The following is a 16,688-nucleotide window of genomic DNA, read 5'->3' as shown; positions in this document are numbered from 1 at the left end:
CCGCGACCCCGCCCGGCGCCGGCGGCCGTCCTTGTTGCTGCTGCCTTCCGCAGGCGGGCCTGTGATTTACTCTCACCGTTTGGGTAACGGAGAAATTGGTATAATGTCCTGCACAAGCAACGACGTCGACGACTCGCCGTCGTTCGTTGTGGCTGGACTTCGGATCAGCTGGTGGCAGGGGGAGAGCGACGTCCGCCTGTTCCGGTCTGGGTCCGGCCAGTGGGAGTCCTTCCAGAACTTGCATGTTCATGGCGCCAACGGCGGCCGTGACCTGCGCTGGTGGTCGACGGACGCGGTGGTGCCGTACGGACGCCGGTACATGATCTGGGCAGATTACTACCGTGGTATGGTGATCATGGACCTCTCCTGGGAGACGACGAACCCGCCGCCGCCGCCGAGGCTCCGGTACGTGCCCCTTCCGGTGGACACGGTTGGGGACCCCGAGGACCCCGAATGGGGCAGCCGAGGATGCCCTAAAGCTTCGCGCAGCCTGTGCGTCACGCGCCACGGCGTCAAGTTCGTCAGCGTCGACAGCCAGCACTGGAGCAACTTTGGAGTTGGGAATCAGCACGTGCTGACGTGGAGCCACAGGTTCCGAATCACCACCTGGTCGCTGCGCGAACACGACTACACGTGGAGGAAAGACGCGACGATGCACGAGCAAGAGTTCTGGGACGCCTTCGATGGCGGAGACCGAATCCGTTTCCCGCACGTCCAGCCAAGGTTCCCCGTCGTCGACGTGGACAATCCTGACGTCGTCGTCTTCCGACTAGAGGAGCAATGTGCATATCCTGACGAGCCGAAATGGATGATCGAGGTCGACATGAGGAAGAAGGTCCTGCTGGCAGTCACTGCTTACTCCAAGTCCTAGAAGGAAAGTGATGGCCTATCTCATGACGCGGAAACCATCAACTCTGCTAGAATGAAATCTGGTTTTGATCCCATCCCCAGTGAGTTGTCACGGTACCTGGATGGTGGGCGAGCCTGCAAGAAGAGGAGGCAATGACGTCTCATACATTACCCATGCATTTTTTTTGTCTCCTTTTCGAGCAAATGCTCGATTTATGAGGCGGTCACATCAATGTGATATATATTTACTTGTATTCTAGTACTAACATGAGTTTATTCATACAAGTTGCCCTTTCTATTACCAGCAAACACTTACAAGTTATTAGGCCCGGATTGATACAGCACTAGCTTGAAGAATCTCATGGAGTTGGGATGTTTGTTCATGCAATTGCTTGACAAGATTTGACATATTATCTTTTAGTAATTTTGGGTGTTTAAATAGCATTTGAATATAACAAAACATTATTTTCGTCTATTGCTGCCACAATGTCGAGTGTGCAGTGTAAGTACGAAGTGTCATCTATCCTGTACTATAAATTGAGTGTAGCTCAGCTAGTTAGGGCCACTTTGGTAGAGCTTCACTTCTTGATTCTTGAGCTTCACTTCTCGATTCTTCGAAGGAGTGATTCTGCTGGGGAGCAAGGTGGGAAGCAGTGGAGATGGAGAAGTGATTCTCGTCAGCTACCCACCAGAATCCAGTTGCATTTTAAGTGTTTGGTGGGGCTGCGCGGATGCTAAGAGTATACCTGCGGCTGGGAGCTATGCCAAAGGGGCTCTTAGTTCCTTATGGTGGAACATGCCCACTTGAGTTCAAATCTTTGACTTCACGTTGCTGCTTGTATTTTTCTGGATTTATTCTAGGATTTTAACGGTCCTGATTCTTACAATCCACAATAATATATTTATAATAACTTCAAACAATCAAAGGTGATTAGACTAAACCAGATTTTAAAATATCACACCGATACAAAACCGATATTTCAGTATTATCGGCATAGGTTGATTTTGAATTTGAATTTTACCCACCAGAATTTGGTCCTACGATCCAAACGAACGTGTGCCAGCCTAAAACAAGTGGGTAAAACTTCCATGGTATCCTAACCCTAAAAAATCTGTCATGTTTTCACCCATCCTCTTTCTTTCCAAGCCGCCGCCGCTCTCTTCCGTCCTGGCGGTGCTCTCAGTTCTAAAGTGTTATATTGACACATTTCTATACCATTTTGTATCATTTTATTTATATCAGATGGTTTAGATTTATTTTACGTGATTTTCTCTATCAATTACGGGTTTTAATATATATAAATTTTGGACAAAAATTTTCTTGTATCACTAGATTTTCAATATTTCTGTTTAACACTGGTCACCGATGTTTAGGACCTTAGCAACTTATTTTACCCGTGACCGAATGAGAGTACATTGCAAATATGCTATTATATGAAATGCTGGTCAAATTCTAAACTCTTTTACGTATATTGACACTGACTGGCGGCTCCCACGTCTTGGTAACATTTTTTCTACCGATGAATAATTCTGATTTCCATATGGATATATAGCCATTATTCAATGGTTAATACGATAACTGCACAAATTATATATCTGCACAAATTATATATCTATGTATGTACTCGATTTGAAGTACCAGGTACAAGCATGACCTCCAAAAAATAGCCATCGAAACCCTGTCAAAAACAATATAACACACAATACCTACAAAATGTTTCTCTTCATCTACATATCACTCAGGTTTTCCTTTCTCTTTTTTGTGATATAAGGACCCTAGCTCACTCAGTTATTGCAATGCTGCAGCACCAAGTGTTTGTGTAGATCAACCTTTTTCTGTACGTACGTGGTCCGAAACAACTACACGCACGGCTAGCCGACTAGGTCATCTGGTCTCGATTTCTGTGGGCCGCCACGTCGTCTTCCTCGCGCACAGCATCGCCTCCTTGTTCTTGGAGACGGTCATCCTGACCTCCCACTGCAACGACCTCACCACGCCCTGGATCTCGTCCACCGTCTCCTTGTCGTCCCGCACGATGAGCTTGCCGTTCGGCCTCAGGATCCTGTCCACCTCCACGATCACCGGAAACACCTTGCACCTGCCAACAATCCAAACAACAGAGGACGGATTCGTCGTGTTCATGTCGATCGTCGTCGGCACGCTTGAACGATCGATATGCCGCATGTAAATCAGATGGGAGGTAGCTAGCCATGGCCTCCGTTCTCTTCCCACACCTACGTACCTGGGTTTGAGCTTGGAGAAGAGGTGGTCGGCATGGAGGAGATCGTAGGACCTCGGGTAGGTGCTGAAGGACTCGCACCAGTCATGGTAGATCCCGAACAGCCCGCGCTCGTAGATCACCGGCAGCGTGTCCGGCGAGTCGATGGTGACCACGTTCATGACCCACACCTTCATCTCCCGCAGCGCCGCCGCGAACCCTCCATAGACGGCCCTCATGTCCATGACGTTCCGGATGGTCTTCCAGTCGATGCCCATGCCGGCGAGGTACGAGCTCCGGACCACCTTCCTCCAGTGCTGCAGGTCCGCCGCGAAGTCGTCGGGAGCCGGCTTGCCGTACACGCCCACCTGGCTGCGGTCCAGCCAGTAGGGCGCCTTCCGCAGCCTCTCCGGCCACAGCGCCGGCCACCGGGCGCCACGCACTGACTGGTCCTCGGGAACACGGTGCATACACGCCCGGAACTTTATGTTCCTGCATGCATGTCAGGTCGTTGTCGTCAGTTTCCGGTCTGACGTGGCAACTAGTAGTTCAGACAGTGGCCTTGTCTTGTTACCATGCAGCGTTGGGGTCGTCGGAGGGCTCGCACAACGCCGGCTCCTTCTCCGGCCTCTTGTCATAGCAGACGTTGTTCACCGGCTTCTGGAAGATGACGAGGCCGACCAGGTCGACGGTGTCCCTGGTCTTCGCCACCATCTCCCAGCACATCGCCTTGGTCAGCTTCACCATTTCTGCAAGACCCACCGAGACCAACAACGTTGTGACCAACTCATGATCGATCGATCTTGTTTGTCTCGATCGGCAATGGCGGCGGCGTCCATGCATGCATATATAATGCCTTTGCGGCCTTGCAAGGGGGAAAAACGAGCTAGAGCTGACCGTCCCAGATCTCCACGTCCTCCGGGAGCTTCTGGTACACCGGCGTGGCGGACCAGACGAAGAAGCCGCCGGGGCGGAGCAGGCGGTTGAGCTCGAGGAGGAGCATGCCGCCGTCGATGTGCCACGGCACGCGGCACCGCGCGCAGTGCACGACGTCGAAGACGTTGGCGGGGAACGGGAGGCGCTGGGTGCCCATCACGGCGGAGATGGCCGGGATGCCGCGCTCCAGCGCGAACTGCACCTGCGCCTCGTGCTCGTCCTTGGGCGCCAGCGACATGGTCAGCGTGTCGCGGTCGAACAGGTACCCGCCGAAGCTGGCCACGCCGCAGCCGACGTCCGAGCACCACGCGGCTGCGCCTGCCCCACGCCACATCGGGAAAGGAGTTCTGGATCAGCTCGATGTAGTGCAGCGCGCCGTGCTTGAACTGCGTGCCGCCGCCCGGGAACGTCAGGTACTCGCCGGAGACCTTCACCCAGTTCTGGTGCCCCTTGTACTCCGCCAGCTTGGTGTGCGGCACGTTGTAGTACCAGATCTTGTCGCGGCTGTGCGGCCACCGGATCGGCTCCCGGTACTCCGGCGGCGCCGGGACCAGGCACGTCGGCGCCTCCTCGGGGCAGTGCCGCTCCCGGTGCTCGTAGTGCTTGTCCGTCTTGAGCTTCTTGATGGCCGCCACGTTGTCCAGGCACGGGATGTAGTCCGCGCCGGCGCTCGAGTTGCACAGTTTCCACGCCACCGTGGCGACGGCGCCGGCCGCCTTCTTCTTTTCTTTCTTCCCCTTCTTCTCGGCGCGCTTCTTCTTCTCCTCGGTGGACTCCGCCGCCTGCGTCGTGAACGATCCGTTCTGCGCCGCGCGCTCCGTCAGTAGCTCCGCCTGGACGTTCGGCTGCGCCTCCGCTGCTGCAGGCAGCTGCTGCTCGACACCGTCCTGTTTCTTCTCGTCTTCGGAAGTCGTAGTGGATGTGGTGGTGGTGTCGTCAGTGGCCGCGACCGCCGACGCCTCATCCTGCTTGTCAGTGTCGGTGGCCGTCGCCGTCGCCGTCGCTGCTTTGGCCGACGGCTTCACCGTCAGCGCGGCGCCTTCGACCTTGGCACTCTCCTCCGAGATGCGAGTCTTGTTGCCGTCGTCCTTCACAAGGTCGACGCCGTCCATCTTGCCGTTCTCGTCATCGAACGTGAGTTTCTTGGCCGAGCCGCCGCCTGCCTCGGCGGTGCTCTCCTTGACGACGCCAGTCGCCGCCGCCTGCTCTGCTAGCGCTCGCCTTCGCTTTCCGTGGCCGTCTGCTCGGCGGCGCTCTGATCCAGACCGCCAGCATCCTTGGTGTCGATCGCCGTCTGCTCCTTGCCGGCGGTATCGACCTTCGCGTCGTTGTCCAGAACCGCCTCCTCGCTGGCGCCCTTGTCCTGCCCCGCGGCGGCGTCCGTCTCGCCGCCGCCCGGCTTGACGAGCTCCCCGCCCTCGGACCTGCCGTTCTCGTCGTCGAACGACTGGTCCTTGGACGACGACGCCGCCTTCCCGCCGTCGCCTTCTGCTGCTCCGCTGTCACCGGGCTTGCCGGGGATGTCGACATCCTCGGCGCCCTCGGCGGCGGCGGCTGCGCCACCGGCCGTGGCCGCCTCCGCGACGACGTTGGCGCTGTCCTGCTTGACGGTGTTGGTGGCGTCGATGGAGCTGTCCTCCTCCTTGACGTCGGCCTTGACGGCCGCCTTCTCCGAGGACAAGGAAATGGCCGCCGGGACGGTCTCGGGCGAGGACATCATCCACAGGCCGAGGAGGCAGAGCGCGACGAACACGACGAAGGTCGCCGTGGAGTAGAACGACGACCTCTGCCTCTGGTTCCGATCGAACAGGGCCATCCTCTCCTCTGTTTTGGATCAGCTCATGCAAATCCGCTCTGAATCGGAGTAAGAGGAGACTAGTAATGAAATTTGGGTGAGAAGTAAACCAAATCAAGAAATCCAGGCATCATCCATTGTTACCTAATTTGGATGAATCCCCCAACGAGAAGCAAATCCATTCACACCTGCAGCAGTGGTCTGTGTTGTTTCATGATTCTGGATTCTCCCGAAGGAGAGTGTGCATGCGCGTTCTTAAGGGCGCCGCGGGTGGCAAGTTTGGACGAAGGGAAGAGAGCGTAAAGCGGGGGAGTGAGCGAGAGACAGGCGGGGTCAACACACAGGCCACTCCCCGGCTTTGGTGCGCCATGCCCATGCCCATGCATGCAGAAATTGCAGATACAGTACGAGGAAGACGACGATCTACAACTAGGCCAGCCCAAGGTCCGTGCCAAACGTACACAGCTGGGTGGTAATTCATTTCTATAAGAAACTAGCAACCCAGTAAAAGTACACCTTGTTCATGTTATCTATTCTAATATGTATTTAAATTACACTTTATATTATCGCTGGACGCACAAATACGTACGATTCTGAGTTTCTAACTCAACCAATGTTCATCATGAGGCAGCTTCCAAAGGAGTTACTGAGATACATATAGGCATTGTGGGACATAAAAAGACAAATGGAAGAATCCTAGCCGGATTAGAGAGAGAGAGAGAGTAGAGATGGAAACGGACCGGGTTGACCCAATGGATAGTTAATCTGACCTATAAAAGTAAGGGCAATGGATCATACGGATCGGTCTCAAAGTCTAAAATAGGTCGATCTAATAGTCATATAATAACCTTTTAAAATTTCTCTTTTTTCTTCATCTTTTATAAGCATGGTTCATCATAACTTCATCTTTTATAAGCATGGTTCATCATAACTTATAAGTACATCTATGGTTTGAAGTAGTTTGAGGAATATCATATTTCAGAACTAAAAGCAGATAAAATTAAGTACATCTATAGTAAGCAAGGAAGGAAGGATGGGTACTTAACGGTAAAAAACCAATAGCTGAACAGGGCCTTTCTTGCTTGTTAGTTAGCGAGCACTGAATTCAAGTCTTGCATCGCTCCCTGTTCTCTCAGCTTTGGCATGGCCAGCTGCAGTGGTAAGACCGACGCTTGGATTGCAGCTTTTTTCTTTTTCAAATTACACAGTACACACTTACAATGCACGCACACTCAGCATTCATAGCCAGGGGCCAAATCATCATTTTACAGCTGCTCTTTCACCTTATTTTAATGCGTTTGGTGTTCTTCAGCAAATTTTGCACAAAGTAGAATGTCCATCGACAAATTGTTTTATTTTCAGTATTCGTTGGCAAAGCAACCTCACTTTCAGTCTCCACTAGCATTTTTTTTTTTTTTTTTTTTTTGCAAAAGAGTTCCAGCAAGAGCTAGGTGTCTTTTTCTTAAAAAAAAATGATTAAATTAAATCTAAAGTAAAATGAGACAAAGACGTTACAGTGGGAATCTGCAATTCAGACCCCCACGGGCCAGTCGCTGTTCATCTCCTTCCCCCAATCCGCCGCCAGAACCAAACCCTCACCGGCATGGCGCCACCACGCTCGTGCCGGAGCTCATCGAAGACACCATCGCGGAGGTCCTCCTCCGAATCCCCCCGGACGAGCCCGCGCACCTCGTGCGCGCCTCCCTAGTCAACAAGCTCTGGCGCCGCATCCTCCTCGACCCCGCCTTCCTCCGCCGCTACCGCGAGTTCCACCGGATACCACCGCTGCTCGGCTTCCTCCGCAACTCAATCACCGCCAGCCTCTTCCAATCATTCCGCTACGTCCCCACAACATCAGCATCCACCATCCCCCAGCCGGCGTTTGATTGCGTCAGATGGCGAGCGCTCAGTTGCCGCCATGGGCGAGTCCTCCATGACATGGGCTTCTACGGCGTCGACCTCGTTGTCTGGGATCCTATCACAGGCGATCTGCAGAGGCTGCCCAAGTCCAGCATCACCATCTCCTTTTACAGCTCCGCCGCGGTTCTCTGCGCCGCGGGTAGCTGCAACCACCTCGGTTGCCATGGTGGCCCCTTCCTTGTGGTCTTCGTGAGCTCCCATGATGGCCGTCCCGGTGAGTTGTTCGCTCGGGCGGGTGTGTATTCGTCAGAAACTGGCGCGTGGGACACTCCCGCTCCTCTTTACTTAGCCGGCGTCCGTTGCGAGGTCGACCTTAACAGGAATGGTGCTCTTATCGGAGATAACATCTATTTCTCCCTTGAGCTTGGTGAAAAAATTCTGAAATTGATTGGGCAATAATTCCTTATCTATGATGGATCCGCCGGACTTGTACAATTGTGGTGTTCTCCTCATGCAAACAGAGGAGGGTTCACTTGGGCTTGCTGGCATTAGGGGTTCAAGGCTTTACCTATGGTCAAGAGAGGTGGATCCAAAGGGAGATGCCGGCTGGGTACCACGAAGGTTCATCAAGATTCAGAAGCTCTTCCCCAATAACATCCCCCGTTACAGACATAGTGTGATTGGTTTTGCTGATGGTGTTGGTGTCATATTTGTGAAGACAGATGTTGGTATCTTCATGATGGAGCTCAAGTCAGGTCGGAAGAGGAAGGTGAGGAAGGTAAGCGAGCCTGAGGCTTGCTGCGGTGTCATCCCATTTATGAGCTTCTACACTCCACGTACAGTGCTACGGTGTCATCCCATTTATGAGCTTCTACACTCCACGTACAGTGCTAGCCCATTGCCTAGATGTAATCCTGCACAATGGCTTTCATGTACGGTTGCAATTAATGTTTATCTATTAAACTGAATATTGATGATGATGTTAGTCAGTTCAAAACTGAATACAGTGCACTATCTGAAGATCTCGCTTGATTTTGGTTAGGTCTGAATTTTAAGTGCTATTACTGAAAACGGCACCACGTGCCCTAAAAAGTTTTTGTTCTTCTTTTTTTCACAAACTAACCAGAATGTTTTGATTGTTGTGTTGATATCTCCTATGGCTGTTCTGAAGTTCACATGCCAATACCCAAACCTTTTATACCTTTGGGATTGCACCAATAAATCATAAACTACTGTTTTATCACATTTTGGATTGTTCGTTATTTTACCCTACTTTGTAAATACTACACAATTGGCAGTTTGCACTATTCATCTTTAAGCACTGTTTGTGTGGGCATAATAATTTCAACTTATATGCTACTGCATGTTGCTTTTCAGATTGTGCTAGCAGAAAACTACAATCATCATCAGAGACAAATTAATCACCGTTGAACCAAGGTATGGTAGTGCCTGGACTGTGTACAAATTCACCAAGTTGAATCTGCTGCAGTTAGCGTCTTTGCAGGTTGGTGCTTTGGTATGTCCACTGTTATTCTCTTGGGTAGTTTAATTTATGGTGGTGTGAACCATCATTGGACCTATGATGTTATGATCATGGCTGTGGCAACTATATTTCAATTTTAGTTAGTCTTGTGTACGATGGTGTTTCATTAATGTTTAACCCTAATATTATCGTTTTAATCAGAAGCTATATTGTGGCTGTTTTGACTGGAAAATGAACCTGTGTACTTCAGTTTAATAACTTTAATTTTCATTTCTGTAACAAGGGTAGCAGTTACTGGCTTTGCATGTACTCAGGAATCCACTCAGAACTGTAAAGAAGTCAGGATTTTGAGTTCAGCATCTGTCTGAAATATTGGTCGTCTCTCTGGTTGCATACAGTTTTAAACTTCGTTTATTGGACGTCATGAGCCAGAGCGTGCTCCAGCTTTTTTTATTAGAACACTAGAACGCATATGTTGATTGGAGCTTGTTTGTTCTGTTGCAAGAGTGCGAGAAAGTAGTGGAAAAGGATGGTAAACAACTTTTTCTGGCAGTGACATGGGAGCGGACGACCCTGTGTTGTAGTTCGGTCAATGGCTGTTTCCTTTGTCTGGAGATATCCACTTTTTTGCTTCAAAGGCCGACCTGAATCTTTCATAGCCAGATACCAAATCCAGTGTAACCTTGTGTAAATTTTATGAGTTAGTCACATGTTTTACACATGCTTGTTTTCAGGCAGTGGTGGTTTGTCATCACTAGCAGGGACTAATTTTAAGTTCCAAGCCTGAAGTTGTACAGTTTTAGTGTACTATGCAGGGCAGGCAGACTGCTATCTGTATCTAGTATTTGAGTGTTGGTTTGGTTTCGGTACAGTCAGGTGGTTCACACAGTGAATGAAGTCAACCCTGTCCTAAAGACCTAATTAAGCAAACATGTAAAACATGGAAGATGAAGACCTCCAGAGGCACCGGTGCGTAGTAGAATCCTAAGCCTGGATAGTAACGTGAAGAGAGGCAGAGGAAGACCGAAGTTGATTTGGGTAGAGGCAATAAAAGGAGACTTGAAAGGATGGAATATACCCAAAGACTTAGCCTTAGATAGGAGTGCTTGGAAAACAGCTATTCACGTGCCTGAACCTTTGCTTCTGCTGGGTTTCAACTCTAGCCTACCCCAACTTGTTTGGAACTTAAAGGCTTTGTTGTTGTTGTTGTTGTTGTTGTTGGAAAACATGGAAGATGGAACTGAAGACTATGCTTCAGGTCTTAGTTAAACAGTTAAAGTTATTTAAGTTTATGTTGTGTTCATGATTGAAAACTCCACTTGGAACCGAAGATGTATTCGGTCATCCTTTTGTACTGAAACCTGAGTTTGCTTTACTTATTCATTTATCAGAATCCGTTAGGAGTTTCCGCTCTCTAAGGAATATACCAGGAAGTGAAATTACACATTTTTTTGTTTAGTTTCTGTTTTTATGTACATAAAGTTGCTTGTTTGTAGGATTGCTTGCAGTTTGAAGCTTTATTTGTTCAACTGTGTCTTTGTTTGATGGACTGCTTCAACTCAAAGTTGCCAGTTTGCTGTCTAGCAAGCTAGCTAGTTTACAAATTCATTCAAGTAGGGTCTGCTGCTATTGAAATTTGCTGGGCATATTAACCTGAAATATTGTTTTTGAGGAAATAAAAAACTATGTATCGCACTGTCCATGGAAACAAACAAACTGACACATCACTGAAACTATGTTGACTCCATGTTGATTTCATTTCCTGAAACATTAGTCTTACATCCAATCTTGGTCACATGTTCTCAAGACTGTTGTCCAAGTAGGAATTTCATACTTTTCAGAAATACACTTGAAAATCATAAGCTAACGTTTTATGGTATTTTGGCTTGTTCATTATTTTACTCTGCTTGTTACTACACAATAGGCAGCCTGCATTGTTTCATCTTTAAGAATTGTTTGGGTGAGCAACGAAAGAATTTTAACTTGTATGCTATTGAAAGGTGGTATATCAGAAAAATATCGCTTGTCAAGTAAACCTTATGAATCACACTGGAATATCACCAACCATCAATGTGATGAATATTGCATGGTAGGCGCTTCCCTGCTGCCTGCTGTCCCCCAACCCTCTGAAAAGAAGCTGCAAGTATTCAACGGAGCTATAAAATTCTGCATGGTTGTTTTTTTTGGAAAGATCTGCATGGTTGCTTTTCAGATTGCTTGAAGTGTTCTGTTTTCTGATGTAGGCCATAGCTGACTGAACACTATGTTCAGGTTTGCAGTTGAGCAAACTTTCAGGTTCTGCACGAAAAGGAGACGAAAAAAATGTGTAACTGACGAGATGTTGTCATTGCGTCCCTTTCTTGAAGCTAGGCTTGCCCACCATCCATGTAACGCGGCAACTCACTGGGGATGGGTCATAATGAGACACTCTAGCAGAGTTGATGGCTTCCGCATCACCTGATAAGCCATCACTTTCCTTGGAGTAAGCAGTGGCTGCCAGCAGAACCTTCTTCCTCAAGTCGACCTCGATCATCCATCTCGGCTCGTCGCGGTCACATTTGTCAGGCTTGTCCACGTCGACGACGGGGAACTCCGGCTGGACGTGTGGGAAAAGGAATCGGTCTCCGCCATCGATGGCTTCCCAGAACTCTTCCTCGTGCATCGTCAAGTCTTTCTTCCACGAGTAGCTGTCTTCGCGCAGCGACCAGGTGGTGATTCGGAACCTGTGGCTCCACTTGAGCACGTGCCGGTTCCCAACTCCAAAGCTGCTCCAGTGCATGGTGTCGACACTGACGAACTTGATGCCGTAGCGCGTGACGCACACGCTACGGCAAGATTTAGGGCATCCTCGGCTGGCCGTGTTTGTCCTCGGGGTCCCCAACCCTGTCCACCGGAAGCGGCACGTACCGGAGCCTCTGCAGTGGTGCAGCGGCAGCGGCAGGTTCGTCGTCGTCTCCGAGTCCGAGTGCAAGGACGAAGGTCCATGATCACCATACCACGGTAGTAATCTGCCCAGATCATGTACCAGCGGCGTCCGTACGGCACAACCGCGTCCGTCGACCACCAGCGTAGGTCACGGCCGCCATTGGCGCCACGGACGTGCAAGTTCTCGAAGGCCTCCCACTGGCCGGACCCAGACCGGAACAGGCGGGACGTTGCCCGTCCCCTGCGTCGTCATCCGAAGCTCAGCCACGACGAACGAAGGCGAGTCGTCGACGTCGTTGCTTTTGCAGGACACATTATACCAATTTCTCCGGTACACATAATACGGTCAGGCAGCAGCAGCAAGGACGGCCGCCGGCGCCGGGAGGGGTCGAGGTTCGCCTGGTAAACGAACAAGTCGATGACACTATTCGGTGGGTACGTGTTCTCGTAAGACGTCATCGCAAGTAGCACGACGTCGCGGTGCGCCGCGAAGACGTTCCCCGTGATGGACTTCCTCGGTGTCGTCGTCGCCCGCGGCCAGTCGACGGTGAGGACTGACGTTCCGGGCGGTTCCACGAGCTCGAACGAGATAAAGATCTCCTTGCCTTTGGATGTGCGGGCGGTCGCGGACGTCGTGCGGTCGCCTGGGAAATCGTCCAGCTGGGCACCAGCTCGGTTCAGGAGCACCCAGCTGGGGTTTGAAGCCGGCGAACGCACGGGCAACACAGCATCGTCAGCTGTCTGCGTAGTTGAGGCCCGCATGGAGCTAAAGGAGGCGGACCTGGTGTCTGATGACCAACTCTCGGGCTTTGGTCACCAAGATATGTAACCACATTTGATTGCCAGGATACGTAACCACATTTTGATAGCTTTGGCCCCTTTGGATTGGAATAGAACGAATTCTGTATAGTTTAGCTGGTTAGATTCCTTTATGAATTTATATATAAATTCTCGACTTAAAGTAGGTGCTTGTATTTCTATTCTAATGTGTATTTGAATTAGACTTTATATCGCACAAATACATACGATTCTGACTCATATAAGCAATGTTCATGAGGCAGGTTCCGAACGAGATTCCTCATCAAAAAAGGTTCCAAACGAGATAATGAGATATGTATAGGCTTGTTGGACGTAGAGAGAGAGAGAGAGAGAGAGAGAGAGAGAGAGTAGAGATGCGAACAGACCAGGTTGACCCATTGGATAGTTAACCTGACCTTAAAAGTAAAGCCAATGGATCAAACGGGATGGTCTCAAAGTCTAAAATGGATCACTCTAATAATCAAATAATAACTTTTTAAAAATTTTCATTTTTTTCTTCATCTTTTATGAGCATGGTTCATCATAACTTGTAAGTACATCTATAGTTATAAGTAGATGGAGGAATATCATATTTCGGAACTAAAAGCAAATAAATTTAAAATCATGGTTCACTTGCAAACTTATTTAGTTCGATACATTGCTAATAACCTTAATCAGTTATCATTATACTTTTCAGGGCGTGTTTGGGAGAGCGTTCGCTCAGCTTCTGAGCAAGATAAGCCAAAAAGCCCGCACAAACGCCTTGCGTTACGAGCCTGCCAGCGAACGCGCTTCCGCGACTGACCGTCGCCCGCAACGCTTCCCAAATCGCGAGCTCCACCCCGCTTTTCCAAATCGCGCAGGATTTTCCTCTCCCTGCCCCTCAGACCCGAGGCCCTCCCTCCTCTCCCCAGCACGCGCCCCCCGGCGGGACCGAGGCGGGCACGCGGCACCCCGGCGACCGCGACCGAGGCGGGTCTCCTGGCGGGCGCGCGGGGCCCGTCCCCCTCCTCCGGCAGCGCACGGGGCCCGTCCCCCTCCTCCGGCAGTGGCGCGCGGGGCCCGTCCCCCTCCTCCGGCAGATCCGGCTCCGGTGCAGCGGATCCAGCACGGGAGCGGCGGATCGAGGCGGGCACGCGGCACCCCGGCGGGACCGAGGCGGGCACGCGGCACCCCGGCGACCGCGACCGAGGCGGGTCTCCTGGCGGGCGCGCGGGGCCCGTCCCCCTTCTCCGGCAGCGCACGGGGCCCGTCCCCCTCCTCCGGCAGTGGCGCGCGGGGCCCGTCCCCCTCCTCCGGCAGATCCGGCTCCGGTGCAGCGGATCCAGCACGGGAGCGGCGGATCCGACTCCGGCACGGCAGATCCGGCACGGGAGCGGCGGATTCGACTCCGGCGACGGTCCTCACCTCCTCTTCTCTGGCTTGCCTCGCCTCCCCTCCCCTCCCCTCCGCCGGATCTGAAGGAAGGGCGCCGGCGGCCCTCTCCTCCCCCTCGGCCGGCACCACCCCTTGAAGCACCGCCGGTTCCTTGCCGGGGGGAAGATGATGGTTGCCGCCTGCCCACACCGTGCTGGAAGGCAAGGAGCAGGAGGAGGAAGAGGAAGAGGACGAGGGAGCCAGCAAGGTCTCTGTGTGTGTGTGGGGGGGGGGTGGGGGGTGGGGGGGGGGTAGATAGGTCAATTTACATCTAGAACAGATAATCATCCAGAAATAATCAGGAAAGCCAAACGCCCAGTTTATTCAGATAGCAGATTCTCCAGATCGTGACTTATCAGATAAGCCTGCTCAGCTTATAAGCGAGACTCAGAAAAGCTCTCCCAAACACGCCCTCAATCTTGGATCTCGTTTTTCTAGAAGTCTTAATATCGATTCATGTTATCCATTGGTGAGGGGGCTATAGCCTTTATCTATCTATACTATAAAAGAGCGAAGGAATTGGAAAATAGTTGTCACCCAAAATTTCATACCCACCCTATATTAGGACTGTTGGATAATGAATTGTCTTTAGATCTAATGGTACACGTTAATCTAACTGTGGGTCATGTCCATCTTACACCTTACCTTACGCGTTCCTACCACGGGATCTTACACCGGCATATGTTTTTTTTTCACCAAAACTTTCTTTGCCTGAATTTCCTACCCACCCACCCCGCCCCACCGGTGGCCAACACCTTCGCACGCACGCACACCTCCAGCTAGATCACGCACCGCCGCCATCGTGCCCGCCCACTCTCCTTCTTCTCCTTCTGTTTCTATAAACTCTCTCTCCCTCTCTCTCGCCTCCTCACAAAGCCACCGATCGAAGCCCTAACGCGCCGGGCGGGCGCGACCTCGCGCACGGGAACCCGGCGGCCGACAGGCGGTAGTGTGGCACCGTGCGGACGTGTGTGGCAGACCGCAGGCGCAGGCGGCTGCAGGCTGCATCATCGCAGCCAGGCACTCGCTTGCAAGCACGTTTATTTCTTCTTCGTTGCAGTCTGTGTTGCAGTCTTGCTCTCTTGCGGTTCAGGTGTTCAGGCATTCAGCATCAGCAATCCAGCTCTTCAGCAGTTATGCTTTTGGACCTACTATTGGCTGGCCGGCCTGCCTATTATTCTTGGTTTCTTGTCCCATGCTTTTTTACTGGAATTGGCATGTGTTTGGGTTTGGTTCTACTAAATCTGCATCTTCATATTATCATATAAAGGTTAGATCTGAATAACAAGCAAATTTTGTATCTTTATTGGTTACTATATGAACTTTATCTTGAATTATTCATCGCTCACTATGACGAGATATGATTACTGTGTTCTTATTTCAGTGACTAAAAGCCCGACGACCCGAGGGCTAGCACCCTTACCCACTGGCCGGGCAGCCGATCATCGTACCCTCGCTAACATACCAGTAGATTGATCATCACCAGCCAGGTAACACTTCAATGCTAGCCATTGCACGCACACACACCCTAGCTTGTCGATGTTCAGTTTCAGGGGTACTATATTTATTTGATTTTAATAATTGCTAGCTTGTGCTAAAGGTATTGCTTTAAGAAATGAGTCTGTTAGGCTAGGCCTGGACGTTGCTCTTGCCAAGCACTTTCTTCTAAAAAAGGAGGGACAAACAGTACAATTACTTATCCCGAGTTTAGTTAGTAATTAAATTACTTACCTTGAGTTTAAATTGTAATTACTTATCTTGAGATGAATTAGTAATTGGTCTTCAGCTCAATCCCCTGTTATTGATTTTTGCCACAAATGTATTAACATACACAAGTTCCTATTTGCAGTCTGCTTCTTCAAGTCACTTTCAGGAATCGCACGATGGTATAATACCCTCATATGCACAAACATAGTATCAGTTAAGAAATGTAGCGTCCTAATAATTGTGCATGAGGAGCAGTGGTTAATAATATATGCTCTCCAATTGTTAAACGTTAGACAAGGTGGGAATAGGTGGTTGAGTGACACATATTGAGTTATTGATTTATATTTGTGAATTTTGATTATAGTTTCAAAATGTTGGAGGCATACCAACAGAATACCATCTATCCATATTTTGAGATATACTTCGGTTATGCAGATGCAAATAGTTGTGGAGGAAGGCATGAAGCAAGAAATATTTTATCAGAAAGGTGTTAGCAACTCGACCAGTAGGATTCTTGTGTCACCAGTTTGAGAGGTAAACCACTGCTATTTTTTATTATTTTTTCATATCAACATGAGGCACTCATTGTTTTAGCAAATTATGGCCAGGCATAACATTTCTAGAAAGGAGAATAAAAATTAGCAGCAAGGACTGGAGCTTTCCTATATGCAGCATGGCCATCTCATTAGTTTCCTTCTAG

The 16,688-nt window shown here is 50.3% G+C and overlaps 2 pseudogenes; one reads left to right on the top strand and one right to left on the bottom strand.

The window, feature by feature from the left end:
- Window positions 1-2,455: 2,455 nt before the first annotated feature.
- Window positions 2,456-6,011, bottom strand: LOC136486459 (probable methyltransferase PMT26; annotated as a pseudogene).
- A 1,338-nt stretch (window positions 6,012-7,349) lies between these two features.
- LOC136486460 (uncharacterized) lies at window positions 7,350-10,005 on the top strand (annotated as a pseudogene).
- The last annotated feature ends 6,683 nt before the right edge of the window (window positions 10,006-16,688 follow it).

The sequence above is a fragment of the Miscanthus floridulus genome, chromosome 10 (genome assembly GCF_019320115.1).
Source record: "Miscanthus floridulus cultivar M001 chromosome 10, ASM1932011v1, whole genome shotgun sequence".
Taxonomy (NCBI): Eukaryota; Viridiplantae; Streptophyta; class Magnoliopsida; order Poales; family Poaceae; genus Miscanthus; species Miscanthus floridulus.
Note: the sequence above shows the minus strand (reverse complement) of the source record. Positions and strands in the feature narration are given on the sequence as shown.